Below are 13,799 nucleotides of genomic sequence, written 5' to 3' on the forward strand. Positions count from 1 at the left end.
ATTCCAAATGTCAGGATAATTCGATTACACAAGACTTTTTCCAACTGTTTTAACATCATCATGTGTTGTTGGAAACAACGTAATCCATTTTGAAAACACATTAATTATAACCAAACAATATTGCAACCCAAACAACTAACACTTTGTCTAAAAAAAAGTTTTTTGTTGAAAAGTCTATATGTGGGAACAATTTCATATCATACTTCCCCCTGTTGACACACATGTGTCACTCATGTTACTCCTCAGCCTACTTCCATCTGCACAATATCAGTCAACACCGCCCCTCCCTTTTTCCCTCATCCACTTCTATTCTGGTCCAAGTCGAGTCAAGTCAATTTTATGTGTATAGCCCTTAATCACAGACAGTCTCAAAGGGCTTTACATAACCACAATCAACATCCACTGATCTTAACCCCCAGGAGGGCAAGGAAAAACTCAAAACCCCATTGGGGGAAAAGTGAGAAAACTTGAGAAGGGACCACAGATGGGGGGGAAACCCCCTTCCAGGATGACCAGGCTGCTTTGGATGCCAAGTGGGCAACATTTGACACATACAATGATGCTATACAATGTTAGATGAGATAATGTGAGAGTCAATTAAATGAAGTGCTGCAGGAAGATGACTTTAGTGGAGTGGGTCCTCATCCAGGACCGTAATCGCCATGGCAGCATATCCGAGGTTGAGCCTTTGATCTTGAAATAGTCAGTTTGGGGTAAATTCAGAACAGCCACTTCCAAGTGAATCACCATCACCTAATTCCCAAGCTGTGGAATTGGGAACAGAAAAAAAAGAACAGAAATAGTAAACAGGCCAACAAGTAGTTCAACGAAGTGCTGAAATATAGGGAAATCAGAAGAGGTGCTGCATGAAGACGACTTCGGCAGAGCAGGTCCCTCCCCGGTTGGTCAGTGCCGTAATCTTCATAGCAGGTCACCATCACCTAATTCCCAAGCAGGGGAAGAGGGGGCAGAAAAGAGGAGAAGCGGCAGTAAACAGGCCAACAAATAATTAAATTAGATGCTAAAGTATATAAATAAATGTCGCGCTGCAGGAAGACGACATCACTGGAACAGGTGCATGCCCAGTTTGTCAATGCCTTAAACTTCCTAGTGGGTCACCGTCACCTAATCCCCCAGCTGGGGAAAAGGGGGCAGAAAAGAGAAGATAAGAGAAAAAGCGGCAGTAAACAGGCCAACAAATAGTTCAACTAAATGCACAAGAGTATAAATGCGTCTTTAATAGTGTTTTGAACATTTCTACTGAGGTGGCGCCTCTAATACCTGAGGGTAGTACATTCCAAAGCATTGGTGCCCGAATAGAGAACGCTCTAGAACCTGTGGACTTCTTTTTGGCTCGCGGGATCACTAAAAGACCAGCATTTTGTGAGCGAAGGTTTCGGGACGGAACATATGGTACCACGAGGTCAACGAGATAGGAAGGTGCTAAGCCATGCAATATTTTATAGGCAAGTAGCAGAACTTTAAAATCACATCTCAAGTGGACCGGAAGCCAATTCAAATTGGCAAGTATCGGGGTAATATGATCAAACTTTCTCGTTCTAGTCAAGAGTCTAGCTGCTGCATTTTGAACTAACTTTTAATACTAGATATGGGGAGACCCGAGAGCAAAACGTTACAATAGTCGAGGCGAGACGTAACAAACGCATGGATTAAGATTTTTGCATCACAAGTTGATAGAATTGGGCGAATTTTAGCAATGTTACGCAGATGAACAAATGCAGTTCTAGTAATATTTTTAATGTGCATTTGAAACGACATAGTTGTGTCAAATATAAGACCGAGATTTTTTGTTGAATCCTTTTGGGCAATTTATCGATACTCATAGTGGTGTCTTTGAAAAAGGTACAGATGACGCGCTGGTCCAATGATCAGCATCTCGGTTTTATCTGAGTTAAGACGCAAAATATTGAAAGACATTCATAGTTTAATTTCGGCAAGGCATGCCTCTAATTTATAGCAATCACACGGATTCGTTATATCCAACGGCATGTATAATTGCGTATCATCAGCATAACAATGAAAACTAATGTGATATTTCCGTATAATATCACCAAGCGGTAGCATCTAGTACCAATCCCTGCGGAACTCCGCGTGTGATCTTACAAAGATCAGAAGACGCATTGCCATGAATTACACGGTGCGTCGTCTCCGACAGATACGAATTAATCCAAGAAAGCGCTGAACCTGAAATGCCAACACAAGTTTCAAGGCGTTTTAATAATATGTTATGATCAAGTGTCAAAAGCGGCGCCAAGATCGAGTAAGAGTAATACAGTGAACCCTCGGTTATCGCGGTTAATGGGGACCTCGTAGCGGTCGCTGCTCGGGCCCTAATAATAATTTCTACAAAAACAATAGGGACCTCGCCGCCGTCGCAGCTCGGGCCCTAATAACAATTTCTAGAAAAACAATAGGGACATCACAGCGGCCACTGCTCGGGCCCTAATAATAATAATAAAAATAATAATGATTTCGACAAAAACAATGGGGACCTCGTAGCGGTCGCTGCTCGGGCCCTAATAATAATTTCTACAAAAACAATAGGGACCTTGCCGCGGTCGCTGCTCGGGCCCCAATAATAATTTCTACACAAAGTCCATTGTGGTGACCCGCCCCCTTTTAAGTAAATTCAAAGTGGCCGACTTCCTGTAAAACCTAGCTCATTGCTCCAAGAGACTTTTTTGTAGGTCTTGGTCTTATACATACAGTGAACCCTCGCTACTTCGCGGTTCACCTTTCGTGGGTTCAGTGCTTCGCGGGTCTAAAAAATATTCGGGGGCATTGTAGTTTCACCGAGCGGCACGACAGGGCGCTGGAGCGGTTAGACGGCCGGCGTGCGCCGAAGAAGAGCGTGGGCGAAGAGGAGAGTGGACGAAGAAGAGCACGTTCCCCCGGGCACGATCGGTGGCGACGTTTCGCGCGGTTCGGACCGTACCAGAGCTCCGGCCGGCGTGCGTGGCAGTTAAGCCGTAGAGGAGCACCTTCCTGTTAAGGATGTTTCTATCAAAACAAGCCTGAACAAATGAATCAACCAGCCAAGATTGTCTGTCATTTACGCGCGGGGCAGCCCTCGAACTCCGAGGCGAAGCCAGCGTGTTCGACTGCACACATGGTTTTTATTTGCATCAGCATAAGCAATTTGAATATGCAATACATACAGAATGGAAAACTTGACATTTGACTCCATCCCACTTGCCCACCCTCTTCCTGCCTATTCTAACGGTTTCAGCTTACAAGACACCTTTTGTTCATACTTCTGCTTATTCTAACAGCAAAAGTTCACTCTGAACTTCATTTGACCTGTGTAGTGTATTTTCACAAGGCTTAACGTGTTGAACTTATTTTATGGCCATGACGATATTGTTGCTTTAGAAATACCAAGCCTTGTGTTGGACCTCCCTAAATGCAGAAGTTACAGCCTTAAGAGGCCTCGGGCCCCAACATTATCTACGAAGGGTTAAAGAGGTCATCAACACCCCAAGGGAGGTGTTTACAGAAAAGGGTTCTGGCGTTGGGGAGTCACATTCGCGAGGAGGCCGTACCTGGCACCCGTAGCTGTCGAAAGTTTAATTAGAGGCCAGAAAGATACGAATGCATGTGCAACAAAGGGGGCCTGTAAGATTAGTTATAGTTTGAAACTTGCTAAGATGACAAACTAAACAACAAAACTAACAGATGAACATACAAACTTAAATTTCTTTAACATATCCCTCCTGTTTATCAAGTTTCAAATCTCATCATCAAAGGCTGTCGCTTGAGGGGGGAGAAAAACTACCCAAAAACTCAAAAATTCTTGGAGAAAAGGGTAGAAACCCATGCCCCGAACGAGAAGCCCAAAAAAATAATAACAATTAAAAGATAATAAAGCAAAGCTAATGCAGTTTTTGGTCCAATACATGTATGTACAAAATAAACCCGGAACATCAAACATTCACAACTGCAACTCTTTTCTGTGATGCAAGTTACATGAATCAGTGACCTTGAGCGTTTTTTCAGAGGCTGCAGGTTTTATTTGATGTGCGTGTAGTCAGCAGTCTGCGCCTGTGCAACTCGTCTGCGTTTGACGTTGTCCTGGTCTCGAGGTTGTGCGCTGACCAGGCACAGCCCTGCAAGGAAGTAGATGATGCATCTGGTCGACAGGGCAGTGCCCAGTTGCTGTTCGGCGGCTTGCTCCATCCTTCCGAGAGGGGTGTGTTTGCCACGGAAAACCCTCTTTCCAACTGTGGTCTTTTGTTGGTACATTGGAGTGTACGTGGTGGAGATCCTCTCCAAGGGACTTGCGTCGCTCAGCCTTCAGCAGGGACCGGAGAAGCTTGCACTGCGACTGATGGTTCCAGCCGCCACGCCCCTCGACCTTTGCTGCCGTCGGGGTCACTGCAATCACCTGATGAGGGCCGTCCCAGCGTTCACTGTCCCAACGAGGTCGTTTCAGCACCTTGAGGAAGAGTTGGTCTCCCACATGGACGTGGTTTATCTGTGGATCAAAACACACTGGCCAGTAATTGTGGTCAAACATGTCTTTCATGTGGACTGGGACAGATGTGCCAGTCGCTGGTGGTTCTGATGAACCTGAGAGTCTATGTGTGAGGCCATATAGGATAAAAAGGGGATAGTGTCCTTCCTTCGGCTGGCACTATCCTCATTGCTGTGATTGAAACACAGTCTGGCCATTGTCTCTTTTTTTTTTCTTTGTCTTGATAAGTCAGTTCCATTCGTGCGTTCCACAAGTCCTGCAGACTGTATGCAAAATGACGCTTTGAGTCAATTTTGCAACAACTGTCCCACTTGTTACAAACATTATTCACAAAATGCATCATTTTCACTTTAAATCACTCTTGAAATTCCAAATGTCAGGATAATTCGATTACACAACACTTTTTCCAACTGTTTTAACATCATCATGTGTTGTTGGAAACAACGTAATCCATTTTGAAAACACATTAATTATAACCAAACAATATTGCAACCCAAACAACTAACACTTTGTCTAAAAAAAAGTTTTTTGTTGAAAAGTCTATATGTGGGAACAATTTCATATCATACTTCCCCCTGTTGACACACATGTGTCACTCATGTTACTCCTCTACTCCTCAGCAATGTTTGCACCTTTTTTCTCCCAATGTGTGCATTCAATTAGTGGTGTATTTTTCCCTGGCGTGAGATCAAATTGTCAAGTTGATTTGCTGCGTGTGTGTGTGTGTGTGTGTGTGTGTGCATTACCCCTTGCTGCATTGTCTGCGAGGCAGTATTCAATTGTAATCGTTTCATTTTCTGTTCAGAAAATTTTGCATTTACAAATACTTATTTAGACGTGCTTTATGCACAACTTTTCTTTCATCTTTTGTGATTTTTTAAAACGCCGTTTGCCCAATGTCGACAGAACACATAAACATATATCTTGGCAGTCAGTCCAAATTGTAAAATGTTTTTTAGAAAACATCTTACAATTCTGGATCAGCACAGAAGTTTCTGCTGCTTGTCCTGCACATACAGATTTTAATATCCCTTGAAACAAAATGCTTTGTTAAAAAAAAAATTCCCACCCCTTTGCGGCCGTCAAAAAACTGTCTCTCCAGTCGGGAGAAAGGTGTCCAAGAGGTCAGGTCGCTGTTTGGTGGTAATTTGGACTCGGCTTCCACAGTCGTGTGGTGTGCCTTCTACTGGTGCGGGAAAAAGTGACGCTGGGCTGAGCGCACCTTATCAGTGTAATGTGACAATTAGGTCGCCGTGCAATGTGAATGTGGTGGGTGAAGGCTGCTTGATCCAATTGTTGTGACTAATATGCAAGTGATTTCATGAGCCCTGCGCGTCTGCAGCCACACAAGGTCATGAAACCATTTTTTGCAGTCACTGTTTGCTCAAATGGCTCATAGTAATTTGGTAGTGCTAATACATCTTAATCAATGAGTTCACACTTGACAAGTTCAAAAGCTTGTCAACCTCAAGTGTTCAAACATTTTTTTTTTCCTCAAATGTCATTGGCTTGTCATAAATGATGTCCAGCAATAGTCGTGTGATTTCTAAGTACTTTGCAATCCATGCCTGGCAATAATTGCGTACACCTATAAGGGACATCATTTACTTCTTTGTTATTGGTTTTAGGGCTCGGGCAACGCCTTCTTTTTGCTTGTCACCAAAAATGCGCCCCTTTTCAGTCAAAATGCGGCCTAAATATGTGACTTCCTTTTTTAACAGCTGCATCTCATCGGTTCAGTTTGATGACGCATTAAGTAATTCTCGAGGTCAAACATATGTTTAATATCTTCCTCAATGTCCTCACTGTTGTCACTGTCAGAGGGGGAATCCAGAGGTTTGGACATCAACTCGCAGTCCGAAGCCCCACTGGGGTCCCGGCCTAGTCATTCATTTTCCCAATCGTACACTTCCTTAAAACAAGTTCTCAAACCCTTCATTCATTATGTAAATTACTCGTCTTCTCCTTGGCCGCCCTCGTGTGCAAGCCTATCCTAGACGCTCACAGCAGAAAAAGAAGGGAGGGGGGGGGCCTCACTGTTCATACGCCAATCACGCGGTCCCCAGGCAACCAAGCTGCCAGGGGTTACGCCCCCTACCAAAGGCTCCAGTTTACTGGCCACTCCTCCCTGCCAATTTACGAGCAGGCAATCTCAAGCCAATGGCAACAGCTCCTTCCCCCTAAACTTTCCGCTCGTTCCAATTCACTTACGCTTTCCTTCTGGCATCTGCCCAACCTACTTTACCTCTCAGTCATCTCCAACCCCCTCTTAACTTTCCGCTCATCCTATTTCACTTACGCTTTTCCTTCTCAACCTACCTTGCCTCTCAGTTAGAGAACCAAATTCTGCCCCCGCACCTCAGGTTTGACACCACTTAAAATTCAAAATCAGGAAACACCTATGCTTTTGCAAAGATTCCTCATGTTCACTTTCAAAACCTTCATTCCATCTTTCATAACACCTACTTCTCTCTTTCAATTCATGCAACCAACTCAGTGTCTTACATCCCTCAACCACATAGGTTCTAATTCTGTTACTCTATACAGTTTTCCACTTGCAAATCTGCCTATGACACCTTTCTCACTTGCCCTATCATTTGGACTTCATCAATCCTTTCTATGGAACATTAATTGTTCCTTTCCCTTTTCTACACATTCTTTTTCTTTCTTTACACATTCCTTTTCTTTTCTTATTAACTTCCAATCTCTACACTGCAAAGTTTCCCTGGACTTTACTATACTACCCAATACCCCAATTTTAGAAAATTGGACCAGTTTGTCAACACCTAGGGTGTTCTAAAAACTGGTTTCTCATCAGTAGGACAGCAACTCAATTTTCCTGTTGTGGCAATTCTCACTTCAACTTTTTCAGGTGGAGATTTCTTGTCTATTACATCCACAACAGTCTGCTGTTTATAATCCTACTGTATTACATGGGATAAAATACCAAGTGGTATTAGTAATCCCCAATCGCACACACTCCAGCTCACTGACTCAACCCCCACCCTTTCTCTTCTTTGTTCTCACACACACACATAGTCAGACTCAGACATATACACGGGCCCACAAAACAACACACACAGTTCTCAACATTGAACAGCTACAAACGAGAAGCTAATCAATATTTTTCAATTTCAACTAACCTACATTTTTCCTTTATTTCAAATTCGGAAAGTTGACAGTTAACTTCCTTCATCAATTCTGCCGCCATTTCTGACAGTCTTAATTGTTATGGTGTCTAGTTATGGTTCCTCAGTGTTGAGAAAAATTCAAATTGCCTGACTTTGGGTTGAATACCAAGCTTCTACTCCCAATTTGGAGCGGGTATTCCTGGGTGTTTTTACTCACAACCCTCGGTCAGTTTTAGATTTCTCAAACGTTGGACATTCATACAATACACATACACACTCACAGATTGATCAGTTCTGTGTCTGTGAAAATAGATAAACTATTTTCGTCTTCTATAAATAACAAACGTTGTACTATCACTTCCAAATATAGTAATAATTACATCTGTACTCTACCAGAAATAAGGACCCCTAAATCTGTCTTCCAGAAAAAACAACAGTTAATTCTGTACTATCCGAGCAGATATAATCAACTACACTTGTACTCTCTACCAGACAAGGAATGCCTTAATCTGCCTTCCAGAATAAACAACAGTTAATTCTGTACTGTCCGAGTCTTCCAACAAGTCTTCCAAAATAGCAAAGTTAAATCTGTATTTCTTCCAGAAAATAGCTAAGCTAAGATGTACTATCTCTTCGGGTAAAGGAACTCCCTGAAACCCTACTATCCTTCAAAAACCCCAAAAAGTTTTTTACTATCTGTTGTATACAACCACTGACCTGTGACAATCTCTCCGCTGGTCGAGACACTCGCGGTTCATGGATGAAGTCTGTGTTCTCTCCGGTGGAGGATGGCCGAGGACCGGCCTCCTGGAAGAGAGGACTTTTCACGATGGCGCCGTTTTCAGTCGTCGTCAATCGTCCACCGCAGATCACACGTTTTCATCCGGCATTCGAAGGACCAAGTAATGTTAAGGATGTTTCTATCAAAACAAGCCTGAACAAATGAATCAACCAGCCAAGATTGTCTGTCATTTCCGCGCTGGGCAGCCCTCGAACTCCGAGGCGAAGCCAGCGTGTTCGACTGCACACATGGTTTTTATTTGCATCAGCATAAGCAATTTGAATATGCAATACATACAGAATGGAAAACTTGACATTTGACTCCATCCCACTTGCCCACCCTCTTCCTGCCTATTCTAACGGTTTCAGCTTACAAGACACCTTTTGTTCATACTTCTGCTTATTCTAACAGCAAAAGGGAGCATGTTCACTCTGAACTTCATTTGACCTGTGTAGTGTATTTTCACAAGGCTTAACATGTTGAACTTATTTTATGGCCATGACGATATTGTTGCTTTAGAAATACCAAGCCTTGTGTTGGACCTCCCTAAATGCATAAGTTACAGCCTTAAGAGGCCTCGGGCCCCAACATTATCTACGAAGGGTTAAAGGGGTCATCAACACCCCAAGGGAGGTGTTTACAGAAAAGGGTTCTGGCGTTGGGGAGTCACATTCGCGATGAGGCCGTACCTGGCACCCGTAGCTGTCGAAAGTTTAATTAGAGGCCAGAAAGATACGAATGCATGTGCAACAAAGGGGGCCTGTAAGATTAGTTATAGTTTGAAACTTGCTAAGATGACAAACTAAACAACAAAACTAACAGATGAACATACAAACTTAAATTTCTTTAACACTTCCCCGGGCACGGGCGGTGCCAAGCGACCCCTAAGTTTAACCAAATGGAAGCTCCGGAGGAGGAGGGCATGCTCGCGTCACAGTAAGCCGAAGAGGAGCACCTTCCCCGGGCACGGGCGGTTCCAAGCGGCCCCTAAGTTTAACCGAATGGAAGCTCCGGAGGAGGAGGGCATGCTCGCGTCACAGTAAGCCGAAGAGGAGCACCTTCCCCGGGCACGGGCGGTTCCAAGCGGCCCCTACGTTTAACTGAATGGAAGCTCCGGAGGAGGAGGGCATGCTCGCGTCACAGTAAGCCGAAGAGGAGCACCTTCCCCGGGCACGGGCGGTGCCAAGCGGCCCCTAAGTTTAACCGAATGGAAGTTCCGAGGAGGAGGTCGGGCGTGTGTCACAGTTAAGCCGAATTGGAGCACCTCTTCCGCCCGGGCACGAGCGGAGCGCGAGGCTGTCCGTTATGAAAGAATAAATAAATAAAGAATGCCACCTTTTTTTCACAGGGCACACCGGACGGCGTACCATCAGGTTAAAGTCGGAGTAATTAAATAAATACAAAAAGAATGGCTGGGGAATAAAAAAATAATACGTTTTAATAATAATTTGGTTTTTTTGTTATAACATGAATTTCACTCTCTCTCTCCCCGTATATATATATATATATATATATATAAATATAAATATTTATATATTTATTATATATATTGTATATTTTTTTAAGCATTTTTGAAGGTGCGCCGCTACTTCGCGGATTTTCAGTTTTTGCGGGTGGTCTCGGTCCCCATTAACCGCGATAACCGAGGGTTCACTGTACTCCATAAAATTTACAAAAAGCGAGGTGAAACACTCAACCAGGGCTGCTTTTTTGAACATTTCTCGAGGGCCATGGCGAGCCATTTCAAAAAAGCTGCACAACTAACGTATAAAATATTGATAAATTTGCTCTGCCTGATGTGTGTGTCAAGTTTCACGAGTTGTCGTTCATATTTAGAACCTCATAATCAGCGTTGTTTTATTGCCGAACCGTGCAATGCCACTCCCACAACTTTTCACGAAAAAGGATGAATTTCGTATTGTGACATCCTCATGGCCGAAACAGTCCTCCGAGCATATATGAGGGCGACCTTGTTGAGTTGCACGGAGAAAAACATCCAAGAAAATAACTTGTATTAGCTTTTACCAGTTGGTGGCGCTACTACTACGATGAAAAATAAGTTGGTAGATGTCTTCAGGGCTGAAGTATCCTCAAATGTGTACAACTTCGAGAAGATAGGATCATCTGAGTCATGTTGCCGGAGCTTTTGTTGCCACAAAGTACAATCGGACTTTTCAGCACCGTAATAGCCACGCCTTTTGCCAAAACGTCACAAATTCGGCAGAGAGTAAGATCATTGTCTTGAGTCTTTTCTGACTAATTTTCAGTCGGATTCGTCAAAAGGGCACCGTGCAGTACGTGAAAATTAAAATAAAAACAAATTTTTGATTCCACTTGGCGGCGCTGTGTGTATAACAAAATAATAACATTAAGATGTCTTCAGGTCGGGACATTTTATTTACAGGTGAAGGTTTGGATTTTTAGGAGCATGTGCAGGGGAGTTATTAAGCATTCATTTATTTGTATTAGGTTCATTTTGTCTTCTTATTATTGATATTTGACTGATTCATAAAAAGCAGACAATTATGTTTTAGGTAAATTTTTTACCTGACATGTTTCGGCGAGTCTTTCGCCTTCTTCAGAGTGTCGCATGATGGTGTCTTGAGACCCGTCTTTATCAGCTGATGTTCCATGAGGGTGTGACTTACCTGTCAAAAAAATTAAAAATCAGAGCAGTAAAAGAATAAGCACAACATGAACATTACAAATCAGCAATCACTGACCACTGCAAAAGGGAAAACCACATCATGGACCGGGAGAAGGGCAGGGTCATCCGCACCGAAGAGAACAAACAACAGCGCTGGATCAGAGAGGCCATTGAGATCTGCAAGCGAGGCATAAAAACCATGAACAGAGACAAGGGAGCCTTTATCCTCTCGACCACCTGGAGCAGCATCTTGGCGGAGTGAACGGACAGCGGGGGGTGTGACTTGCCTTCATTCTTGTGACAGGTAAGTCACGCCCTCATTGAACATCAGCTGATAAAGACGGGTCACAATACACCATCATGTGACACTCTGAAGAAGGCGAAAGACTTTTGTATTGTGACATCCTCAAGGCCTAAACACTCATCCGAGCAAATATAAGGTAGATTTTGTGAACCTGCCCGGAGAAAAACATCAACGAAAATAATTTGTATTTGTTTTAACCAGTTGGTGGCGCTACCACTGCGATCAAAAATAAGTTGGCAGCCGTCTTCAGGGCCTGAATATCCTCAAATGTGAAAAATTTCGAGAAGATGGATCATCTGAATCATTTTGCAGGAACTTTTGTTGCCACGGAGAATAATCAGACTCTGCGGCACCGCAATAGCCACGCCCTTCGAAGGAAAGTCACAAAAATAGGGATAGCGTAAGATCAATGTCTTGAGTCTTTTCTAGCCAATTTTCAATCGGATTCGTTAAAAGGGCACCGTGCAGTACGTCAAAATGTAAAAAATGATATTGATTGGCGCAAGGTGTATAACAGAATATAAACATATAGATGTCTTCAGGTACCGACTCTTTATGTACATGTGAAGTTTTGGATTTTTAGCAGCATGTGCATGAGAGTTATTAAGCATTTTGTCCATTGCGGCGAAGGAAATCTTAAGTGAAAACTTTGAAGCCCCGCCCCCGTCATATAGTATTTCGGAAACAAAAGATTTTAGCTCCAGTGTTTGTCCCAGGTCTTAAGATGCTACAGACAGAATTTTAAGGCAATCAGATGAAGCCTTTAGGATCAGGGTGCAAAAGAATGACCCCTGTAAACATGCAAAAAAGGGCAAAAGTCGGACTTTCAAAAATTCATAACTCACTTCCTGTTCATATTAGACGTTAAAATATCAAATTTTTCGCCATGCCCGATGAGACTGCCAAGTTTGGTGAGTTTTTGTGCATGTTTCGGGGGTCAAAAATGCGATCGAACAATCGGAAAAATAATAATAATAATAATTTCAACAAAAACAATAGCGACTTCGCAGCGGTCGCTGCTCAGGCCCTAATAATAATAATAATAATAATAATAAAAGTAATAATATTTTCTACAAAAACATTAGGGACTTCGCAGCCGTCGCAGCTCGGGCCCTAATAACAATTTCTAGAAAAACGATAGGGACCTCGCAGCGGTCACTGCTCGGGCCCTAATAATAATAATAATAATAATTTCCACAAAAACAATGGGGACCTCGTAGCGGTTGCTGCTCGGGCCCTAATAATAATTTCTACATAAACAATAGGGACCTCGCCGCGGTCGCTGCTCGGGCCCCAATAATAATTTCTACACAAAGTCCATTGTGGTGACCCGCCCCTTTTAAGTAAATTCAAAATGGCCGACTTCCTGTAAAACCTAGCTCATTGCTCCAAGAGACTTTTTTGTAGGTCTTGGTCTTATACATACAGTGAACCCTCGCTACTTCGCGGTTCACCTTTCGCGGGTTCAGTTCTTCGCGGGTCTAAAAAATATTCGGGGGCATTGTAGTTTCGCCGAGCGGCACGACGGGCGCTGGAGCGGTTAGACGGCCGGCGTGCGCCGAAGAAGAGCGTGGGCGAAGAGGAGAGTGGACGAAGAAGAGCACGTTCCCCCGGACACGATCGGTGGCGACGTTTCGCGCGGTTCGGACCGTACCAGGGCTCCGGCCGGCGTGCGTGGCAGTTAAGCCGTAGAGGAGCACCGTCCCCGGGCACGGGCGGTGCCAAGCGGCCCCTAAGTTTAACCGAATGGAAGCTCTGGAGGAGGAGGGCATGCTCGCGTCACAGTAAGCCGAAGAGGAGCACCTTCGCCGGGCACGGGCGGTTCCAAGCGGCCCCTAAGTTTAACCGAATTGAAGCTCCGGAGGAGGCGGGCATGCTCGCGTCACAGTAAGCCGAAGAGGAGCACCTTCCCCGGGCACGGGCGGTGCCAAGCGGCCCCTAAGTTTAACCGAATGGAAGCTCCGGGGGAGGAGGGCGGGCGTGTGTCACAGTTAAGCCGAATTGGAACACCTCTTCCGCCCGGGCACGAACGGAGCGCGAAGCTGTCAGTTATGAATGAATAAATGAATAAATAAATAAATAAATAAAGAATGCCACCTTTCATTTCACAGGGAACACCGGACGGCGTACCAGCAGGTAAAAGTCGGAGTAATTAAATAAATACAAAAAGAATGGCTGGGGAATAAAAAAATAATACGTTTTAATAATAATTTGTTTTTTTTGTTATAACATGAATTTCACTCTCTCTCTCTCTCCCTCTCCCCGTATATATATATACATATATATATATATATATATATACATATATATATATATATATATATATATATACATATATATATATATATATATATATATATTTATTATATATATATTGTATTTTCTTTTAAGCATTTTTGAAGGTGCGCCGCTACTTCGCGGATTTTCAGTTTCCGCGGGTG

Source organism: Idiotropiscis lumnitzeri, unplaced genomic scaffold (assembly GCF_059441095.1).
Source record: "Idiotropiscis lumnitzeri isolate Australia: NSW breed Sydney's pygmy pipehorse unplaced genomic scaffold, RoL_Ilum_1.0 HiC_scaffold_46, whole genome shotgun sequence".
NCBI classification, from domain to species: Eukaryota; Metazoa; Chordata; class Actinopteri; order Syngnathiformes; family Syngnathidae; genus Idiotropiscis; species Idiotropiscis lumnitzeri.